Source organism: Suricata suricatta, chromosome 5 (genome assembly GCF_006229205.1).
Source record: "Suricata suricatta isolate VVHF042 chromosome 5, meerkat_22Aug2017_6uvM2_HiC, whole genome shotgun sequence".
In the NCBI taxonomy this organism is placed as follows: Eukaryota; Metazoa; Chordata; class Mammalia; order Carnivora; family Herpestidae; genus Suricata; species Suricata suricatta.
Window position 1 is genome coordinate 67,352,630 of NC_043704.1, and position 8,086 is coordinate 67,360,715.

Sequence of the window (8,086 nt, forward strand, 5' to 3'; positions counted from 1 at the left end):
CTCCTTTCCTATTCTTATACTTTTAAATTTGTCCATGTAAATTAAAATTTTTTTTCTTTAGTTTTAGTGGAAGTTTAGAAGTGTGTATTTAATTTACCATTGTGCCTGGAACTCCAATATTCTAGGACTCTACCACTGAGTACCTCTAGTCTAACATCCAAAGGCATCAACAGTGTGACTCGAAACTAACTAAACTCTACCAATGTTATTTTTCCCTCTTGTCATATTGGAAACCAAGATCTGCCAGACTTAGCTACTAATAATTTCTGAAATATAGCCCATATTATCTGGGTTGCTTCTATTTACACTATTCTGTATCTCTGGAATATTTCCCCCCTCATCTCTCTCTTTGTTAATTGGACTCTTTTTTTAATTTTTGAAAATTAAAAAATTTATTTTGAGAGAGATAGAGCACAAGAGGGGGAGAGGCAGAGAGAAAGAGATAAAGAGAATCCCAAAAGGCTCTGCATTGTCAGTGCAGAGCTTGGTGCAGGGCTCAGACCCACGAACTGTAAGATCATGACCTTAGCCAAAACCAAGAGTCAGACACTTAACTGACTGAGGCACTCTGGCATCCCTAATGATGTCTTGTTCATCATTAAAACCTGGCTCAAATACCACTAATTCTGTTGGGCCACATAGCCAACAACTACCCAGGCTCCATAGTAACATCATATCCTTGGATCACAGAATGCCCCTTCCAGGAAGAATTCATTCCTATCCTAAAAATTTCCTTCCCTACCAAGCACCATGATTCTGGCCCTTGGCTAATATATAGAGGACCTCCGGGTTTCCCAGGGAACTTCAAGCCACCAAATAGCAAATGTCATTTTGTTATACACAGCTGTAATCCTAAACATCTTAGTCTGGGTAGTTTCATGTTCTGCATGCCAACTTCTACCAACCATCCTAGCTTTGATTTTTGATCACCCAATTGCCTCTTGACTTGGCCATACCACTGCGACCTGACAATCAACTCCTCTTCCCAGATTAAAATCTGAATCTTGCACTCTAAGTATGACTTGAATTCACTCCCTAAAAATGCTGCTTCTGGCCACCCAGGATAATCATCCCTTGGGACATCTCAGCCTTCTGAACCCATTATTTCAAAGCAGTCACACCAGACCAGATCTTTCAAGCCAAGAGGAAGCAGGATTACAGAGTCACATGGCCCTACACAGGAGGTAAAGGTGTGCCCCGTACCTACCCCTCAATTTTAGTAAACATCCTCATTAACTTAAATAAAACCTCTCATTTCATGGAATCATATACTTTTAGAGCTTAAGAGAACTCAGACATTCCTTGGCCCTCATGGGATGTAGAAGCTGGATACCACAGGAATTAGGAAGCAGGATCTGGAGAGATGTGGAAACAGAAAATGAACTCACTCAGAGATGGGTAGGGTAGTGGGAAGGTTAAAGTAGAATAGAAAAGGAAAACTGTCTGTTTACAGCAACATTTCTGAACCTTGCTACAGTTTAAGTTTTCCAGTATGTAATAAAGCATTTCTAATTATGTGAGTAGTTATTTTTGTCTGTGCCTTATACATTCTCTAAGAAAACATTTGTCGGCAAACAGTACTTTAACAAGCATTAAGGATAAAAGGCATGGATAGTGAATGAAACAGAAAAGAGATAAGAATAAGTAGTTTTTCATGTATGTCTTATGAAAAAACACATAAGATCTCCCACTTCTTGAATTGTTTCCTATTAATCTACACATTTGATTACAGTGATTAATAAATTTTCTTTCGTGAGTGAGGAAAGGGAGCTACAGCTCCGACTTCATAGGGCCTTATACCTGTAAAGTCTAAATCAGAATCACAAAGCTGGGGGAACCATAGATGCTGTGTCTTGGACCGAGGCTGTCTACTAATGATATTTTCAGAGGAAACTAAGCACCCAGCCTTTCCCATCCTGGCACCATTTACATTGTTCCCTATTTACATATACAAAAGAACAAGGTTGTAATTTTTTTTACATACAAGTGTAACGTAACTTATTATGTATAAAGATTAGAGTGCTCACTACTTTTTAAATTTCTTATTGTGAAAAGAAGCCCCTTAAAATATGTGAACTTATTTCAGAAAGTAGTTCTCCACCCTGGCAGTAGTGACAGCTTACTCCTACTCATTGCACGTGGCGAAGTGGCTTCTTTTCCAATAATCTGATTGTATAGAATTGTTTCTGAGATTATACACTGTGAACTCATGGGTTCCTAAAATATGTAGAATACAGAATAAAAATTCACTAAATTTTCCTAACAGTTGATTATAAATGGAAGAAATGTAGAAACTATCCAGTAGAGCCCTTCCATTTGATGTGGCAAACAAGGACAGAGGAGGGGGATTCACCAAACATCAAAGACAGTCAACACCAGAACTCAGGTTCCTGATCATCAGGTTAGTGCTTTCCCCCTTATGGTGCCCTCTGTGCATCCTGTTAGCTGGAAGAGCTGGGAAATGGGCATCAACAGATTATAATGTAGCAAGAGCATTGACTTAGGGTCAAAGAGACCTGGCACTGCTCTAGTTGGCATATGACCTTGGGCAAATTACTTAATCTCTGATTCTAGGTTTCGTTGTGTGTAAACTAGATTTAATAATACCTACCTCCTTCATGAAATCAAGCACAATCCGAAAGATATGAAAATTATACAGTTGAGAAGAGAGGGAGAAGGGGAGAATCAAGCAAACCAGCAATTATATAGCTTGTTTCAGTAGGGTGAGTTTGAGGGGTGATGAGTGGGCATTAGTGGTGAGAGAATGGGAACAGGAAGCTATCATGGAGTAACAGTGGTGGGTGTGGATTCTTTCATGTAACACTTAGCCCAGAAGTCCCTCCATACCCTACCGAAAGCAAGAAATGTTCCTGCAACTCCTCCTACATCAGCTTCACTTGAAGAAGTCCTTCTCTCAGCATCTCAACCCAGGGACTGAGATGATCCATGCAATCACTTTATATGTATGGGTCTTTTCCATCCTTAACTGCTGAAGCCAAAGTTATCTTTTTAAGATCTTTATCTTTGTCAAGATTATTTCCAGACTCAATAACGTCTACTTACTTTTCTATCAAGATGGCAGAGAGTTTCGCCCTTACTAAATATAACATAAAATTCTATGCAGTCAGGCTGAGAGAAAACAGGGGTCTCTCAAGGGCCAGGGGCTCCCAGTCCAGATTTTGGAAGACCATTGTCTTAGAGGGCAATCATGCAGAGAATGGTTTTGGAGGAAAAGGGTGTACAAATTAGAGGCAGGAAAACCAGTTAGAAAACTGGCACAATTAGCCCCTGCAACTTTAGCATTTCTGAGTTGCTGAACTAGAAGAGCCTCTTTACATTTCCAGGCTGGATCCTGGTGCCTGGGCTCACCAGATCAGGAGCAGGTCTAAGTAGAAGCAAATCCAAATGATGGAAAAAGGGAAACTTAAGGGAGATAGACCAACTTAAAGGAGTTCTCTGCACTCAATTAGAATGGGATAAAAGAAATCCTAAATGGAAAGACAACATAATTTAGGCATAGCTAGTAGACTACAAACAATAGTATTAATCATAGTCTTTGAATAAACCCACAGTTACATGGTCAATTAATCTTTGACAAAGGAGGCAAGAAAATATAATGAGACAAAGACAGTCTCTTTAACAAATGTTGGTGGAAAAACTGAACAGGTACATGCAAAGGACTGAAACTGAACCACTTTCTTACATCACACAAAAATAAATTCAAGGAGCACCTGAGTGGCTCAGTCAGTCAGGTGTCCAACTTCAGCTCAGATCATGATCTCATGGTTTGTGGTTTTGAGCCCTGTGTCAGGCTCTGTGCTGACAGCTCAGAGCCTGGAGCCTGCTTTGGATTCCGTGTCTCCCTCTCTCTTTCTCTGCCTCTCCCCAACTCATGCTCTGTTTCTCTCTGTCTCAATAATAAATAAATATTAAAAAATGTTTTTTAAAAAATTAAAATAAACTCAAGACGGATTAAAGACCTAAATGTGAGACCCAAAACCATAAAAATTCTAGAAGCAAGCATAGGCAGTAATTTTTCTGACATCAGCTATAGCAACATTTTTCTAGATATGGCTCCTGATGGAAGGGAAAAAAAAAAAGGAAAATAATCTATTGGAACAACATCAAAATAAAAAGCTATTCACAGTGAAGGAAACAATCAACAAAACTAAAAAAACCCTAAAGAATGGAGAAGATATTTACAAATGACATATCCAAATAAGGGTTCATATCCAAAATATAAAACTTATTAAACTCAACACCAAAAAAACCCAACAATCCAATTTAAAAATGAGCAGAATATATGAACAGACATTTCTCCAAAGAAGACATACAAATGGCAACAGACACATGAAAAGATGCTCATCATCACTTAACATAAGGAAACCATCAATCAAAACTACAAAATGCCAATCCCAAAATGACATTTATATGTCATTGTTGAAATAACAAAATTATAATGACAAGAAAGCAATTGGTGGTTGCCATGGTTACGCATGGTGGACAAAGGAGGAGATACACAGCTGCTAAGGGATAGCACAAAGGAGCCTTGTGGTAATGGAATACTTCCTTGTTACATGAATGACAGTTTTTACATAAATTTACACACATGATACAGTTGCATAGAACATACACACAGATGAAAGCACATAAAACATAAAACTGGTGAAGTCTAAATATGCTCTGTGGGTTATACCAATGTCAACTTCCTGGTTTTAACTGTTGTACTGCAGCTATACTGGGGGAAAGTGGGTGAAGGGTACACAAGACCTCCTTATATAGTTTATTTACAGATATAACCCAACATCCAAAAATTAAATAATCCAATTAAAAAATGGGCAGAAGACATGAACAGACATTTCTCCAAAGACATACAAATGCCAACAGACACATGAAAAGATGATCAACATCACTCATCATCAGGGAAATGCAAATCAAAATCACAATGAGATATCACCTCACATCTGTCAATGGTTAAAATAAAAAACACAAAAAACAAGTGTTGGTGAGGATGAAGTGAGGCTAATTGAGGAATCGGAGAAAGTGGAATGCTAAACTCATGTTAGTGGGAATGCAAACTGGTACAGCCACTGTGGAAAACACTATGAAAATTCCACAAAAAATTAAGAATAGAACTACCATATGATCCAGTAATTCCAATACTGGGCATTTACCCAAGGAAAATGAAAACTCTAACTTGAAAAGATGTATGCACACCTGTATTTATGGCAGCATTATTTACAATAGCCAAATTATGGAAGCAACCCAGGTATCCATCAACTGATGAATGGATAAAGATGATGCAGTAGATATGTATATAATGGAATATTATACAGCCATAAGAAACAATGAAATCTTGTCATTTGCAACGATATGGATGGAACTAGAGAAAATAATGCTAAGTGAAAGAGGCAAGTCAGAGGAACACAAACATCACATGATTTCACTCATATGTCGAACTTAAGAAACAAATGGATAAAGGAAAAAAGAAAGAGAAAAAAAATGAAAACAGTCTCTTAACTATAGAGAACAAATGGTTACCAGAGGGGAGGTTGGGGAGGGGCAAATAGGTGAAGGAGATTAAGAGTATACTTATCATGGGGCACCTGGGCGGCTCAGTTGGTTAAGTATCCAACTTTGGCTCTGGTTATGATCTCAGAGTCCATGAGTTCAAGCCTTGTGTTGGGGTCTTAAGAGCTTGATGCCTGCTTCAGATTCTGTGTGTGTCTCTCCCTCAAAAATAAATAAGCATTAAAAAATGTTTTTAAAAAGAAAACTTATTGTGATGAGCACTGAGTAATATATGGAAGTGTTGAATTACTATACTACACACCTGAAATTAATATAACACTGTTAACTATAGTAGAATTAAAATTTTTTAAAGAAAAGGCACCTGAATTCTTTAATAAAATGGAAGCATTAAATATTCAGTAATAAAACTTTTTTCTTTAAAAAAATAATTAAAAATAAATAAATAAATCACAGGCTTTGATATAGTCACCAAAATGAGAAGATCTTTTTCAGTACCATAGATTCAGTATGGGAGTAGGACAAAGGTAATTTGACAAATGAGAGACAAAGGACACAGAGCAGGAAGCAGATGCATTTTTTTGCTTCCCAGATTGCTGGCTACCAAATAAATAAAACTCTTTAAGTTCATACTTGCAACCAGAGGATATACCTGAAGCTTCTTATTCGAACACACCAGGATATGGTTGCCATGTTGACTGGTAACAAAAACTAGTTATAGGCTGTTCCCACCAGTCCACCAGCCACTTTTTAACTGCACACATCAAGTATTTGCCCTCAGGCTTCAGGCCTCACAACCTTTGTAGAACAGTTGAGCTGTATCCACTAGATGGGAAAACATCAAGTCTATTCCATTTAAAAAAAAAAAAAAGCCAACCCAAACAATCAGAACATAGCAGGGTTTTGGGGTTTTTTTTTTTTTTTTACTAATTTTTTCCTCTTTAGTTTTCAGTTTATTTGCTGAATTCTCTTAGAGTCAGTCTCAGAGTTTGAGACTCTCATTAACAATTTAAAAAGAAAAAGAGGAATCCTTTTTCTTAACGTTAAAAATGTATTCCTGTATCCAAACCAGGTATGCATATTAATATATGTGAATGTCCTCAGGGTTTAAACAATCTTGACTAGAAAAAAAAATATTGTAGCATGACTTAAAGAAACAAGGTGATAGGTCAACGAAAATTTTAAGAGTTTTCATTCTCTCTAATTGCTTATAGTCAGAACTTACTAGAAATAGTTTATTTGCAGCAGGAAATACAAGTAAGCTATAAAGAAAATCTTGCATCAGGGTCTTAAGTATTGATTTTGTCAAATATTCCCAGGCCTCTGTGAGGAAGTTATGCTGCATTATTATCATCTTTGTCATCACCATCATCACCATCATCATCATTATCATTACTATTTATTGAGCACACTATATGTCAGGCAGTATGTTAAACAGCTTATGTACATTATCTTGGGAAGAAGGAAGAAAGGCTGCATCATATTGCAGAAGTTTAAGAACTAGTTTGAGAAGGGAGAACCAAAAGAAAAGCATAATGAAATGAGATAGTATCAGAATTTAGCGAAGGGGGGAAAGTATGACAGCAGCAGTGAACAGGTATTTTATTGTATTGGGGCAGGATGGGGGGCGGGGTACAGTCCTACACTAAGAGTCAGGTATAAATGATCATGAGGTCAAAACTGGCAAAGAACACTGATAATACTAGGAAATAATTCATCTATAGAAAGAATTCAGTAATGAATATTCAAGAATCATGGAAATATTGCCAAAGGGTAAGTAGATTTTGAGTAAACCAGAGTATCTCTCCCCCAGCTTATTGTTTGATTCATGTTTAACCTGAAAATGGAGCCAATCCTAAGAAAGTAGATCCAAGAGATAGATAGATCATAGTGATGTCATGCAGGCCCTGTTTTTAGCCACACATTCAAGTAATGTGAGCCAATAGTGTTTCTCTCTCTGTCCCTCTCTGTTTCTCCTCTCACCCATTTTTATTTCTCAAGTTGGTTTTATTCCTTACATTATACTTTCTATTCCATACAACAAAAATATTCCTAATTGATGCATCACAGAATGGAACGTCTTGATCCAGCTCAGTCCAAAGGTACAATCAATATTTTCCCCACTCTCTTCATTCTGGCTTGGATTTTCTTTGCTTGTTGACCTCCTCTCTTATAACAGGCAGACTCTTCCAGTGCAGCTGCGAAAGATGGTCACAAGAAGTTTTGGCTTATGTTGTCTGGAAAACCGTTTGTGTTAGGTCCAGCAGAAATATCCTTGAGAGGATGCTGATTAGGTTTGTTTGAGTCACAGGTTCATCCCTGAAGTAATCACCATGGCCAGAGATTTCTGATCGTATTAAACAGGTCCAAGTATTGCTCTCCACGTCTCCCTCCCCCAAATCCCAGGGGAATAGAGTCAACTCAAACTCAATACAACAAATGTTGTATAGGGAAAGGTGGTGTAATGGATGTTAGTGCCCTACCCAAGGCCAATGCCTGCCTTCTCTCTCTAAGACTTGCCCTTGGCCAAACAGGAACCTCTTCCCCTAATTCTTTT